Raw genomic sequence first — 14,764 nt, forward strand, 5'->3', positions numbered from 1 at the left:
ATTCCATATATATGTGTTAGCGTATGGTATTTGTTTTTCTCCTTCTGACTTACTTCACTCTGTATGACAGACTCCAGGTCTATCCACCTCATTACAAATAACTCAGTTTCATTTCTTTTTATGGCTGAGTAATATTCCATTGTATATATGTGCCACATCTTCTTTATCCATTCATCTGTTGATGGACACTTAGGTTGCTTCCATGTCCTGGCTATCGTAAATAGAGCTGCAATGAACATTTTGGTACATGACTCTTTTTGAATTATGGTTTTCTCAGGCTATATGCCCAGGAGTGGGATTTTTGCCAAATTTGGCTGTTCTTAGTCAACCTGTGGTTACAATTGATAAAAGTGTAGCTCCAACATGAATATTGGTTGATATTTTCATTCATGTTAATGACGAAGATGAAAGTGAAACAATGAAGACACATGGTGAAACTTCACTTGTTTGTCAATGATATGAGCAAGTTTTTTTATGAATCAGATAATAGTTTTCAAATAGTAGAATATTTCATCAATTTTTGTGTTATTTACATGTAATAGATACAGTATGATGTACTTTTAACTTTAATCTGTATGATTGCATTTTCTCCAATAATTTTTTGGCCAAGATTTTTTAAATTTAATTTAATTTTTTATTGAAGTATAGTTGATTTACAATGTTGTGCTAGTTTCAGGGGAACAGCACAGTGATTCAGTTATATAATATATATATATATGTATATACACATATATACGTATACGTATATGTATATATGTATATTCTTTTTCAGATTCTTTTCCCTTATAATTTATTACAAAGTATTGAGTATAATTCCCTGTGCTATACAGTAGGTTCTTGTTGATTATCTATTTTATATATAAATAATAGTATGTATCTGTTAATCCCAAACTCCAAATTTATCCTACCCACCTGCTCCTTTCTTTCTTTTTTTTTTTTTTTTTTTGTGGTACACGGGCCTCTCAGTGCTGCGGCCTCTCCCGTTGCGGAGCACAGGCTCTGGACGCGCAGTCTCAGCGGCCATGGCTCACGGGCCCAGCCGCTCCGCGGCACGTGGGATCCTCCCGGACCGGGGCACGAACCTGCGTCCCCTGCATCGGCAGGCGGACTCCCAACCACTGCGCCACCAGGGAAGCCCCCCCTGCTCCTTTTGTAGCCATAAGTTTGTTTTCCGTGTCTGTGAGTTTATATCTGTTTTGTAAATAATTTCATTTATATCTTTTCTTTTGATTCCACATATAAGTGATATCATATGATATCTGTCTTTCTCTTTCTGACTTACTTCACTTAGTATTAGATAACCTCTAGGTCCATCCATGTTGCAGCAAATGGCATTATTTCATTCTTTTCTATGGCTGAGTAATATTCCATTGTGTATATATATATATATATATATATATATATATATATATATACCACATCTTCTTCATCCATTCATCTGTTGATGGACACTTGGGTTGCTTCCATGTCTTGGCTATTGTAAACAGTGCTGCTGTGAACATTGGGGTGCATGTACCTTTTCGAATTAGAGTTTTCTCTCTCGAATACTTTCTAAAATTTAGACAGTCAGTGAAACAATAAACCGAGCCCTGATTTGTGGTGCTGTCAATCACTGTGGTGTGAATACACTCACTGTGGCTGATTGTATGCTCTCAATGTGACACCACTGAAGGTGGAATTGGTATAAGACCTATGGTATTCATGTCACACACTTACAATAGACAGAATAACCTCAGAAACACAGATAGTTGTGAAATGCAGTAAAATAATTGACAAATCAATAGTTTTGACTCTTCGTTTTATTTTTTGTATGATTTATTCATTGTAAGTTTATATAATTTAGTTTTTAGTGTTGATTATATTTCACAACCATCTCACAAAATTTTTGAGCAGTTAACAATCTGCCCTCTTGAGCCAGGACAAGCCTACTGCAGAACCCCTCTTGGTGTACCTGAAGAATTTGGATAAGGGAAAATACAATCTCAATTGTGAGTTAGACTTTAAAATATGCACATGAATTATCAGACATTTCCCAATCATCTCAAAGAGATTAAACTTCTCCCAAGCCAAGTAGGATATAAAGCATATGGAAAGAAATGATGTGTTACTCAGAATGGGGCTGTTCAACCTAGGAATGAGAAATCCACATTAGGTCCAGATAGAGGGAGTTTGGCCTAACACACGACGAATGATAATGTTTCGATCTCAAGGCTGTCCTTGCAGAGCAGATGGAGAGAAGCTTTTACCTTCAGTTGTTTTCTGGATGAGCATTCCAGGGGAGTGAAGAGTGCTAGTACTGTTGTAGGTTTTTTGTATAGTATAGGTTTCTGCTTTTCATTGTTAAAGCAAATTTCCTAGGTAAAAGGATTGCTTCCATTCTTAAAATGATGAAACTGAGGTTGAAGTTAAGTAATTTGCTCAAAATCACTTATCTGTTAATAAGTAAAGCCAAACGTCCATCGACACATGAATAAATAAAGAAGATGCGGTATGTGTGTATGTGTGTGTATATATGTTTATATATATATATACATATACATATATACAATGGAATATTACCCAGACAAAAAGAAGAATGAAATAATGCCATTTGCAGCAACACGGGTGGACCTAGACATTATCATACCAAGTTAAGTCAGTCAGATAAAGACAAATATCAGATATCACTTACATATGGAACATAAAATAATGATACAAATTTATCATTTGTTTAATGATACAAATCATATATGTATATAAAACTGAATCATTTTGCTGTACACCTGAAACTAACACAGCATTGTAAATCAACTATACTCCGATATAAAATAAAAATTAAAAAAAAAGAAGCAAAGCCACAATATGAATTTGGAGGGGAACTCTAGAACCTCCATTCTTTTATCCTAAAGATTTGGATAGAACAAAAATACTTAGCACCCCCCAGATGGTGAATACATGTCTTGCTATCACTAGGGCCTGTTCAGATGGTCCGGAGAGAAATGGTGCAAAAGATCCCTATTAAAAGGGAAGAAATGTTATCAGTAGAAAGTTTGGTATATTTAGGAGCATTTGCTATTGAGGTTCTGGTTTGAAGAGAAAGATCTGATAAGCTCTTTGCTTTTTTCACCCCCAAACAAGGATTCCAGATGAGTCCAAGAAGCAGGGAATTATGGATTAATACCCCTGTTCTCACCTCTTCGTCTTGCACTTTCTTAGAATTTCGATTCAAATTAAATAAACAGGCTTGGAATCTTTTCTGTCCTAGAGACATAATTCTTTTAAATTCCAATCTCATCTTAAATTCACTTATCTTTTTTTTTCCTCCTGCCTCTCAGTGAAAAGTCATCTTTAAATGGCCATTAAAAAAAGCTAATTTCTCCCTGGCAATTGTTAGCTCTGCCTAACCTCTCTTGAGGTACTCTGTCCTGGTCTAAGTCATTGAGTTGTTCTTGAAAGGGACAGGGAAGTTGAGTTCATTTAAAAATTCTCTAAAATATTTCCTTGATCCCTAAATCAATGAACTCATGAAGACATCCGTGGCTCAAGTAGACCTGTGGTCAGTACATTTGACGTTTGAAGCATCGTAAATGAGTGAGTCAAGAAGTGACATTCTTCAATGTTCATACCTACTCCGATCCCTGACAGCATCACATCTTTAAACACAAACATACACACACACACATATTTTTCTTTTAATTTGCAGATTAAGACTTGTTTCTAAAAAAGTAAGATTTGGTTCTTGATACAGCTAAGTTCATCATTTATGAATTGAGTCTTTCCTTCCTCTATTTAAATTCATGAAATTTTAAAACTTTGTGAGAAAGTAAATTTTGTTCCTTTCAACTATGTCTTTGCATGAGGAAATCACATCTCAGGAAGGTTGATGAATCTAAGCCTCAGAGCCGTGCATCTACTCAGTGGTGGGTGTGCTTATTCAACTCAGATGCCTTGTTTTTGTTTAGGAGTATTTTTTCTGAAACAGCTTTAGGTTTGTAGCAAAACTAAGAGGAAAGTACAAATATTTCCTTAATATCTCCTGCCCCACACATTCAGGAATCATACAGTATGTAGCGTTTTCAGATTGACCTCTTTTATTTGGTAATATGCACTTAAGTTTCCACCATGTCTTTTCATGGCTTGGTAGGACATTTCTTTTTGGTGCTGAATAGTATTCTACTTTTATGGATGTATCACAGTTTGTTTACCCATTCACCTAATGAAGGACATCTTGGTTGCTTCCAAGTTTGGTCAATTATGAATACATGATTTTTTAATAGTCTATATTTTTTAGCATAGTTTTAGATTTTCAGAAAAAAAATGGGGAGTTCCCATATACCCTGTATTCAGTTTCCCCTATTATGAATATCCTATATTAGCATGCTACATTTGTTATGAACCCATATTGATACATTGTCATTAACAAAAGTCCATAGTTTTAGATTTCCTTAGTTTCTACCTAATGTCTTTTGCTTCGGGGTCCCATCCAGAATCCCATGTTACATTTACTTGTCATGTTTCCTTAAGGTTCCTCTTATGTGTGACAGTTTCTCAGACTTTCCTTGGTTTTGATGGCCTTGACAGTTTTGAGAAATACTGGTCAGGTATTTTGTAAGCTGGATGCCCTGATTTTGAATCCAATGTTATCTCTCCATTTATTCAATACTGACTTTTTTTTTTTTTCTGGCAACTTCAGTGAGGCTTATCTTATCTTAAGTGGGCAAAGTTAATGAGTAATTTGATGGATAGATCTGAAAAGTCTTCTTTCAATTAAAAAGAAGGAAAAGCCCTCCCCTAATTAAAAGAAGAAGGAGAAGGAGGAGGAGAAGGGGGAGAAGAAGAAGGAGAGGAAAGAAAAGCCATATCCTTCCAGAAACCTGGCATAAGGCCTGCACATCCTCATCTGGGAGTGACCTCTGGAAGTGCTGAGGCCCAGGGCCTCCATCAGGGGCCTTTCCCTCTGAGGGTGTCCTGTTCCCCAAGCCATCATTCAGCCGGTATGAGACACCCACCCTGTCCTTTTCCTATGGATTGACATCACCTCTCTCCTGTCGTTTCTGTGTCTGCCCTCCCAGTGTTACCAGTGGACCATTCTGCAATGGTGGAAATGTTCTATCCTGCCGTGTCCAACATTGTAGCCATCGGCCCCATGTGGCTATTGATTCCTTAAAATATGGTTAGTGACAAACAGGGACTGAATATTTCATTTTAATTAATTTACATTGAAATTTAAATAGCCCCTCATGGCTATGAGTTGCAATATTGGAGAAAAGCCAGTAAGGAAGTTGTTTTAAGCAGCTTGTGCTTTCTTCCTTGTGATGCAATCACTCCTCAGATTGGGAGCATGGAGGCATTGTCATCTGCTTAGAACAGGGAGGGAAAGATAAATACAATAAATAAATACAATTTGGTATCTCAGTAAACCATCCTGATACCGATATTTTCTCTTCCATTCTTACGTGATTTAGCTGTAGTGCCGACCTACAGAGGAGGTCAGATTAATAACAGAAGCAACATTTGAAGCACCATGGATAGACCTAGAGATTCTCATATTAAATGAAGTAAGTCAGAAAGAGAAAGACAAATACCATATGACATCCCTTATACGTGGAAACTAAAGTACAACACAAATGAACTTATCTAAGAAACAGAAACAGACTCACAGACATAGAGAACAGACTTGTGGTTGCCAAGGAGAAGGGGGGTGGGAGAGGGATGGATTGGAAGTTTGGGATTAGCAGATGCAAATGAGTATATATAGGATGGATAAATGACAAGGTCCTACTGTTTAGCACAGGGAACTCTATTCAATATCCTGTGATAAACCATGATGGAAAAGCATATGAAAAAGAATATGTGTGTGTGTGTGTGTGTGTGTGTGTGTGTATGTGTAACTGAATCACTTTGCTGTACAGCAGAAATTAACACAGCATTGTAAATGAACTATACTTCAATAAAATATTAAATAAAAATAATAGAAACAACATTGGCAGACTCTTTCCAGGCCACATGCTGCCTTCCTTTCCCATCCACCAGAAGCCTGGCTGGAGAGACAGAGAACTTCTGGACATTCAAAGGTGGGTCCAGTCATCTTCAGAATCACTTCACTCAACAGAGTCAAGTAGCAGGCTGTCTGTGAATGGGATTCCTCAGATCCCACAGGCTGTGCCAGATATGTCAGCCACCCAGCCTCCTTGGCTCACTCAGCAGATCCTCTCTTCTGATGTCTCACTGCTTCTTCAAACACTTGGTGATAAACCATATGTATGCCACATCTTCTTAATCCAGTCTTTTGTTGATGGACATTTAGGTTGCTTCCTTGCCTTGGCTACTGTAAATAGTGCTGCTATGAAGACTGGGGTGCATGTATCTTTTCAAATTAGTGTTTTTGTTTTTTCTGGATATATGCCCAGGAGCGGAATTGCTGGATCACATGGTAGGGTTGCGAGTTCAAATCTCACTGGGACCTGTTGTGTATTCCTAGCATGTCAGGATGGCACGTGGTCTGAGGTGCCAGACTCAAGCTTCTGCTTCCTCCTTCCTAAATTTTAATACTCCTCACCACCCACAAAGGCATTAATCCATTAAAAACTAAGGGAAAAAGGAAAACAACAACAGCAAAACCAAATTGTTCTCCTCCAAATGAGGATATTTAGATGAGGATTTGAGATTCGCAGATCTGAATTGAAGGGGTCCAATCAGTTGTCATAAGAACTACATTTAGCATGAGCACGTGTGTCCTTCAGATCATATCAGATTCAGAATAATGACGCCCTTCTGTGGGCCTGTTAGCAATGCCTTCTCTTTTGCTGGTGGTGGACTTCTCAGGTGAAAAGAACCATTATTGCCACCCTCAAATTTGTTTGTACTCCAACTGCTAAGATAATCGCTTAGGGAGGTGCACTTTTTTTTAAAGGTCTTTGTGAGGGAAGTTTTCTCCTCTAGTGACTTATTTTATGTCCCTGAATTTAATAGTGCCAATGCCATGGCCGTTGAGTGTACCTGCTTTATTTGCTCTAAAGAGAAAGTTCAGCAGAATTTCAGAAGGGGCTGGAGAATTGCATGTCAAGCAACGTCTGCCCTATATCAATTTTGCACAGCACTGGGGAAAGAGAATTGAAAGGAAATTTCCCATTACGTAAAAGCAGCTATTAAAATGCAACTGAATTTAAGATGATTGGCAAAGGAATGGGATACAGCATTAAAGAGTGTTGGGGGCACAGTTCAAGGATTTATTTGCCCCTTTCCTTCATTCTCTCTTCCTGATTTTGTCATTTACTTCAGAGCACTGTTTTAAGACCAATCTGAATTTTTAAACTACCATCTGATGTGCTAATTTCGACATATGAAGAGAAACAGATGTTTACATTATCATGTTAAATTTGCCAGCTGTTCTTATGTCAGAATACACATCTATACATTTTATTTAAAAGTAAAACAAAGCTTTTAAAACTCTTTCCTCTCAAATATCCATATAAATGACACTTTCCTTCCTTCCTTTGTTTCTTCCTTTCTTTCTTTCTCTTTTCTTTGGAAAAAATCAAGGTGTCTTGGAACAATGTTTGCTATTTCTGGATGTATCATAGATCAGTGCCCGATGGTATCAGCCAAGTTAGTGAATGCCATTCTCTTATTGTTCACAGGACAATATTGAGTTTAAGGAATTTGTCCAAGATTTAGGTTTGAGTTTTTAAGGTTCCATCCACAGCTGTGAAAGGCTGGTTACATCCTTGCAGGCAAATGTCCATGAATTTTGATAGCTGTCACCATACAATAACATTGCCTCTTGGGACTTTATTTTTTCTGGTTGTGATACACAAGCCAGAAGAGCAAGGGTTACCTTTATTAAATTGCTTTAGTTCTGTGTTCTTTACTAAGATAATAACATGAAGGATTTCAGTTTTCACCCAAGAAATGCATTGAAATACTTGATTCACAGGGCAGAACTGGTGGCCCCAGATCTAGCTCAGGGATTACACATTGAGTTATTCCCCCAGGGGACTCTCTTTTTTTTCCTGGAAAAGTAGAAGACCCGCATTGAAAAGATCAATAATGCCCAAGTAAAGTTTTTTTAATTTTTCAGTTTTTTTCCTGGTTTCCTCAAAGCATGAAACAAACACAACTAGGGAGTGTTTGGACATTATGTATGAACTCATTGTATCATTATTCCAGGAATATGCCAGGAGCAAAATCTGTTTTCTTAAGCCCATCCATTGGAAGGATACGTAGAATACTGTACAGTCCTTAAATGTGTTGATAGAGAATGTTTTTCATATCATGGGGAAGTAATTATAAAGTATCATTAATTGATAGGACAGAGTGTTCCTGGTGAAGTTAAGGTTCTTGCTTCGTTGCAAATAATTTGGAGATGAAGTGATAAGTAAGAAGTGGATTTATTTAGAGAGAAACACACTCCACAGACAGAGTGTGGACTATCTCAGAAGGTGAGAGAGTGCCTTGAAGTACACGGCATGGTTAGTTTTTATGGGCTGGATAATTTCATAGGCTAATGAGTGGGAGGAGTATTCCAATTATATGGGGGAAGGGGTGGAGATTTCCAGGAACTGGGCCACTGCCCACTTCTTGGCCCTGTATGGTCGGCCTCAGAACTGTCATGGCTCCTGTGGGTGTGTTATTTAGATGCTAATGTATTGCAGTGAGCATATAATGAGGCGCAAAGTCTACTGGAAGTCATATCTTCTGCCATCTTGGACCTAGTTGGTTCTAACCAGTTTTTGTCATGTCCTATGGTTCTGTCATTCTTTTTTTTTTTTTTTTTTATAAATTTATTTATCTATTTTTGGCTGTGTTGGGTCTTCGTTGCTGTGCGAGGGCTTTCTCCAGTTGCGGCGAGTGGGGGCCTGCATTGGCAGGCAGATTCCCAACCACTGCACCACCAGGGAAGCCCTGTCATTCTTTTAAAGATTGTGCCCTGCCCCTTTCCCTCCTGTTTCAAGAGTACCTCTAATATGTTTAATGTTTTATCAAACCATTATAAATTGTTCATAGGTGTGCAAACGTAGAAAAAACTCGGGAGGAAAAATACCAGAATGTTTGCAGTTGTCTTCTAGTTGCAGTGTTCTTTGCAGTGGTCTACAAATAGCTTCATAACCTGCCGCCTCTCACCCCTCCCCCATCCCAATCCCTACTGTCCCCCCTCACTCACCCTTGCTCCCCAGTTACACCAGCATGCTAGTTACTCCTCAAGCTCTCAACTTGACATCTTTGTGACAGCAGGTCCCCACTGCCTGGACCCTCTCCCTCTGTGTAGCTGCTCTGTGCAACCCCTCACCTCCTGCAAGCTTGACTCAAATACCCCTTTGCTATGGACTGAATATGCATGTCCCCCCAAATTTACATTGAAGCCTAAACCCCTAATTTGATGATATTTGGAGTCAGGGTCTTTTGCGGTAATTGAGTCATGAAGGTGGAACAGCCATGAATGGGATCAATGCCCTTGTGAGAAGAGAGATGATCTCCTTCTTGGCCATGTGAGGACACAGCCAGACACTGTGTCTCTGCTCCTTGATCTTGGACTTTCCAGCCTCCATAACTGTGAGAAATATAGCTTTGTTTTTTAAGCCATGTGCGGTGCTTTTGTTATAACAGCCTGAATTGACTAAAACTTTGTTGAGGAGGTCTATCCTCCTATTTAGGACTGCACCTACTTCTTCTCTCCATATCCAGTCACTCTTAGTGTCTTCTACTTCTGCTTTTTCTTAGTAATTTCCACTTAATTGAACACTATGAAATTATATTATGTTTTATATATATATATATAGTTAAACATTGCACACATAAACACATACATATATTTATGGAGTGGTGTGTGGGAGGGGGTGAATAACTCCCCTTTCCAGAATATAAATTCTGTTAAAGACAGGTTATGTTTATTCTATCTAAATCTGGTGGTGTGTCTCCTGTGCTTTGAATAGTGTCTGTCATATTACAGAGAGTAGGCACTCTAAATATTGGGTGAATGAGTGCGGGTTGGTATTATGGATGATTTATAATAAGAATAGAGTAATACAGTTTGATAAATATTAATTCTTTAAAAATGGAAGAATGTATACTGTATAATAAAGTGAGTAGTGTAAAAATCAGAACAAAGCTTTAAGGTATACAAATGCTTAGAAACAGACTGGCTTTGTAATGAATAAAGTAACTATTAGTAAAACATGCTATACTACCCTCTCACCTTTCATGATACTTTTCACTTTGAGAATCCATGGACTTTCAAATGGCTCTGTTCGGGCAGGCAGGCCTCTGCTTTTCCCAGGTGAAGGGAAAATTTAACACTTCACTCTTCCCAGGTTTGGTTCCCCCTACCTGCACAACAGGTGCTGGACCCAGAAAACCGTGAGTCTTTGTGGGTTTGGCCTTGACGCTTGGAAAATGGTAGCTCGAATTGTAGGTTACTGCTCCACATCCTCTGAGATTTCATCTGGTAGCAAGTGGAGTTGCCAAAATAGCCCGTGTTTCCTTTCCAAATGTTAGAAATAATTGGTTTTGTGTAACTTGGGGTCAATGTCCTTCCATTTTTTAAAAAAAGGAAAAGATAGAATGTAAAGTTTTATGTGGTCTCAATCCTTTTGTTCCTCTTAAAACCCAATGCAAATTACTAATTTTGGGGTAATTTTATTTTGGGAGAATTTAGAATTTGTATGAAAATCTGATAATATGTGTATTTTCTCCCAAAGCACTGTTAGTCCATTGCTGACTTGTCATGATTTTCATGGCCCTTAAAGTGTCCTAGGGTAGAAAAAGAAACTTAAAACTTTCCAGTGACACTGAGGAGAGGGGGGAAGGGTCTCTGCTCAGTGGTGATGCCGACAGGTGTCCTGGTGATGGGCACAAGAGTGCAGAGTTTGGAGAAAGAGCTTGGACTCCTCCAAAAAGCCATCAACATTTAAAATAAAGTTTCATTTGATATGGACAACTGTCATTTTCTCAAGTAAGTGAGAATTAAAACACTTCTGAACAGAATTGCTCATTTATGAGCTGCATCACACATTGTATCATATCATCTAAATAAATCCAGGGTACAAAAAATGTAAATAAAGTTTGAAGAAATAATCTCTCACTCTGTCCACTACTCCATCATTGCTATTTCTTGGCCATTTAGGAGACTGAACACAAACAAAATAATCACATTTAGACCATGGCCAGCAATGGGGGAAGGTGAATAGACATGGGAGCACTAGCTTCTAGCTTTAGTTTTGCACTGGCAGTTTCAGCCCATGGCCGTGAGGATTCCTAACCCCTCTCAGCCTCAATTTCTGTTTCTATAAAATGAGTATCTCTTCCTTTATGTTTCTGGATTATAGGAAAGAAAAGGCTCTCTCATCAGCTCAAGTATTGTAAATGCCCTTCTAATGCAAGCAAGATGACATAAAGTTATTATTCCAATTTGGATATCTTAAAGTATAAGTGGGGATCAATAACATTTCATATAAGAGCTGTTGCTGGCAGGATAAAATTCAAAACACAAATTATATCAATAATGATGAAAATAGAACCTATTCAATTGTGTACAGGTAACTAATATGTCAAATAACCAGCTGAACCCATATGGTGCTTTGGTTGTTGTTATTATTGTTTTCTAAATCATCTGATTATTTCCAGTTGAGCTTATATTATAGTAAGTCCCCTACATATGAACGAGTTCCATTCCAAAGCATGTTCATAAGTCCAATTTGTTCGTAAGTCCAACAAAGTTACCCTAGGTACCCAACTAACACAGTTGGCTATATAATACTGTACTGTAATAGGTTTATAATACTTTTCACACAATACTTATAAAACAAATGCAAAATATAAAGAAAACATTGTTAATTGTACAGTACAGTCCCTTGAAAAGTACAGTAGTACAGTACAACAGCTGGCATCCAGGGGCTGGCATCGAGTGAACAGGCAAGGAGAGTTACCGACTGGGGGAGGAGTGGAGATGGGAGATGGTAGAGCTGAAGGATCGTCAGCAACAGGAGACGGAGGGCAGGCTGCAATTCCACTCACGCCTGACGTGGATGGCACAGGTTCTGGTTCCTTGCTGGATTCAATTCTATCTACCCTCTTGAAAAAACAATCCAGTGATGTCTGGGTAGTAGCTCTTTTTTTCTCATCATCGATGACACGGTAGCACTGGATTGCATTCTGAACGGCTGCTGCAACCTTCGTGTACCGTTCTACGTTCGGGTCCTGTGCCTCAAAAACTAACAGTGCCTCCTCCAATAAAGAAAATCCCCTTGCCATTTCCTGTGTCGTGACTCTCTTTGGTTCTTCAGTTACTTCTGCTTCCTCTTGTCCCTCTTCGTCCTTCCTCTAAGCCTCCAATTCCATCAGGTCTTCATTAGTAAGCTCCTCGTGTTGCACAGCAAGGAGTTCATTGAAGTCGTCCTCTTGCAGGTCTAGCTTGAAATAAAGATACTCTACTACTATACTCTGTACAGTACTGTACAGTAAAGTACACAAAAGCTCAACCACTTGTAGAGGATGCACACACGACAATATACGCCAGACAGGTGAACTAACTTACGTGATTGGACATGCGAACACACGTTCGCATCTTTGCAGTCCCTTGAAAAGTACAGTAGTACAGTACAACAGCTGGCATCCAGGGGCTGGCATCGAGTGAACAGGCAAGGAGAGTTACCGACTGGGGGAGGAGAGGAGATGGGAGATGGTAGAGCTGAAGGATCGTCAGCAACAGGAGACGGAGGGCAGGCTGCAATTCCACTCACGCCTGACGTGGATGGCACAGGTTCTGGTTCCTTGCTGGATTCAATTCTATCTACCCTCTTGAAAAAACAATCCAGTGATGTCTGGGTAGTAGCTCTTTTTTTCTCATCATCGATGACACGGTAGCACTGGATTGCATTCTGAACGGCTGCTGCAACCTTCGTGTACCGTTCTACGTTCGGGTCCTGTGCCTCAAAAACTAACAGTGCCTCCTCCAATAAAGAAAATCCCCTTGCCATTTCCTGTGTCGTGACTCTCTTTGGTTCTTCAGTTACTTCTGCTTCCTCTTGTCCCTCTTCGTCCTTCCTCTAAGCCTCCAATTCCATCAGGTCTTCATTAGTAAGCTCCTCGTGTTGCACAGCAAGGAGTTCATTGAAGTCGTCCTCTTGCAGGTCTAGCTTGAAATAAAGATACTCTACTACTATACTCTGTACAGTACTGTACAGTAAAGTACACAAAAGCACAACCACTTGTAGAGGATGCACACACGACAATATACGCCAGACAGGTGAACTAACTTACGTGATTGGACATGCGAACACACGTTCGCATCTTTGAAAGTTTGCTTGAGTTTATAAATTAATACATTAAATGGACTTTTTCTATCACATTTAATACTGTATGATCTGCCTTCAGCTCTGTCAAAATGAAGAGGATTTACTGAAGGAGCTGCGTACAGTGGTGACAACAGGATCGGAGATACCAGCATGTGATATGAAGACACCCAGACACTCGCAAATTAGGGGGCCATAGCTACCTGGAGCTGAAGGGGAGGTGGAGCTGGGGTGGTGAAAGAGGGCTAGCAGATAAAAGCTGGTTTCAGTTAAGAAACTCAACCATGGGTAGGTCTATCAAAGTAGAGAGGAAGCCAGAGTGAAATATCCTTAACCCTCTTTTCCTTTCAATTTCCTGCTGGTGTTTCCATTGGCCAGCAGACATGGGAATCTGGGTGATGCTGTCTGACGGGGGCAGCTTCCAAGGGCACAAAGGCAAAGAATGCATCCTGAGGACTGGAGGTACAAGGAGAGTAACTAGCACAAGAGGGTCGTAAATCACATTGCTGTTTATTATTAAGTCATATACTGGCATTGATGTGGCTTTACTGGATCTGCATTTGTAAAATAGCTTCCTGGGATTCTATAAAGGAAGGATGCTACACATAGTTTCCTTGCCACTACCTTATTTTTAAACATGAGTGTGACTCTTTGTTTACGGTGGCAGTGGATTCCCAAATCATCCCTTAAATATTGGCATTCATGCTGAGGTCTCTAAGCCAGAATTGCTCAGCAGTTGACAACTGTGGTGAATCCTCTATTATTTATGTATAGTTTCTTTTTAATGTGCTTTTACCTGACTACAGAGAAGCTACAGAAATGGCTTCTTTCATTTCTGCACCTGGGGCAGAGTCCAACTTGAGGCATCCTTCTCTGAACACTAAATTGTAATGACAGCACATGTACTGTGTTCATTCCAACAGAGTGTGGAGCAGGGTGCCTTGTGGACAGAACTGTGAACTGGGCAATAGCCAGCATAACATTTTTTTTTCTTTTTTTTTAATTGAAGTATAGCTTATTTATAATATCATGTTAGTTTCAGTTGTACTGCACAATGATTCAGTTTTATATATATATTGAATATATATATGTATATATATTCTTTTTCAGATTCTTTTCCGTTATAGGTTATTATAAGATATTGAGTATAGTTCCCTGTGCTATATAGCAGGTCCTTGTTGATTTTCTATTTTATATATAGTAGTGTATATCTGTTAATCCCAAACTCCTAATTTATGCACCCTCTCTTTTCCCCTTTGGTAACCATAAGTTTATTTTCTATGTCTGTGGGTCTCTTTCTGTTTTGTAAATAAGTTCATTTGTATTCTTTATTTATTTTTTAGATTCCACATATAAGTGATATCATATGATATTTGTCTTTCTCTGTCTGACTTATTTCACTGAGTATGATAATCTCTAGGTCCAACCATGTTGCTGCAAATGGCATTATTTCATTCTTTTTTGTGGCTGAGTAATATTCCATTATATGTATATAT

General features: G+C 38.9%; 1 protein-coding gene across 1 annotated transcript in view; it reads left to right on the forward strand.

The window, feature by feature from the left end:
• Window positions 1–14,764, forward strand: part of CNTNAP5 (contactin associated protein family member 5) — an 879,838-nt gene that overhangs the window by 674,099 nt on the left and 190,975 nt on the right. The gene's annotated exons all lie outside the window — the stretch shown is intronic.

This window comes from Physeter macrocephalus, chromosome 2 (genome assembly GCF_002837175.3).
Source record: "Physeter macrocephalus isolate SW-GA chromosome 2, ASM283717v5, whole genome shotgun sequence".
Lineage (NCBI taxonomy): Eukaryota > Metazoa > Chordata > Mammalia > Artiodactyla > Physeteridae > Physeter > Physeter macrocephalus.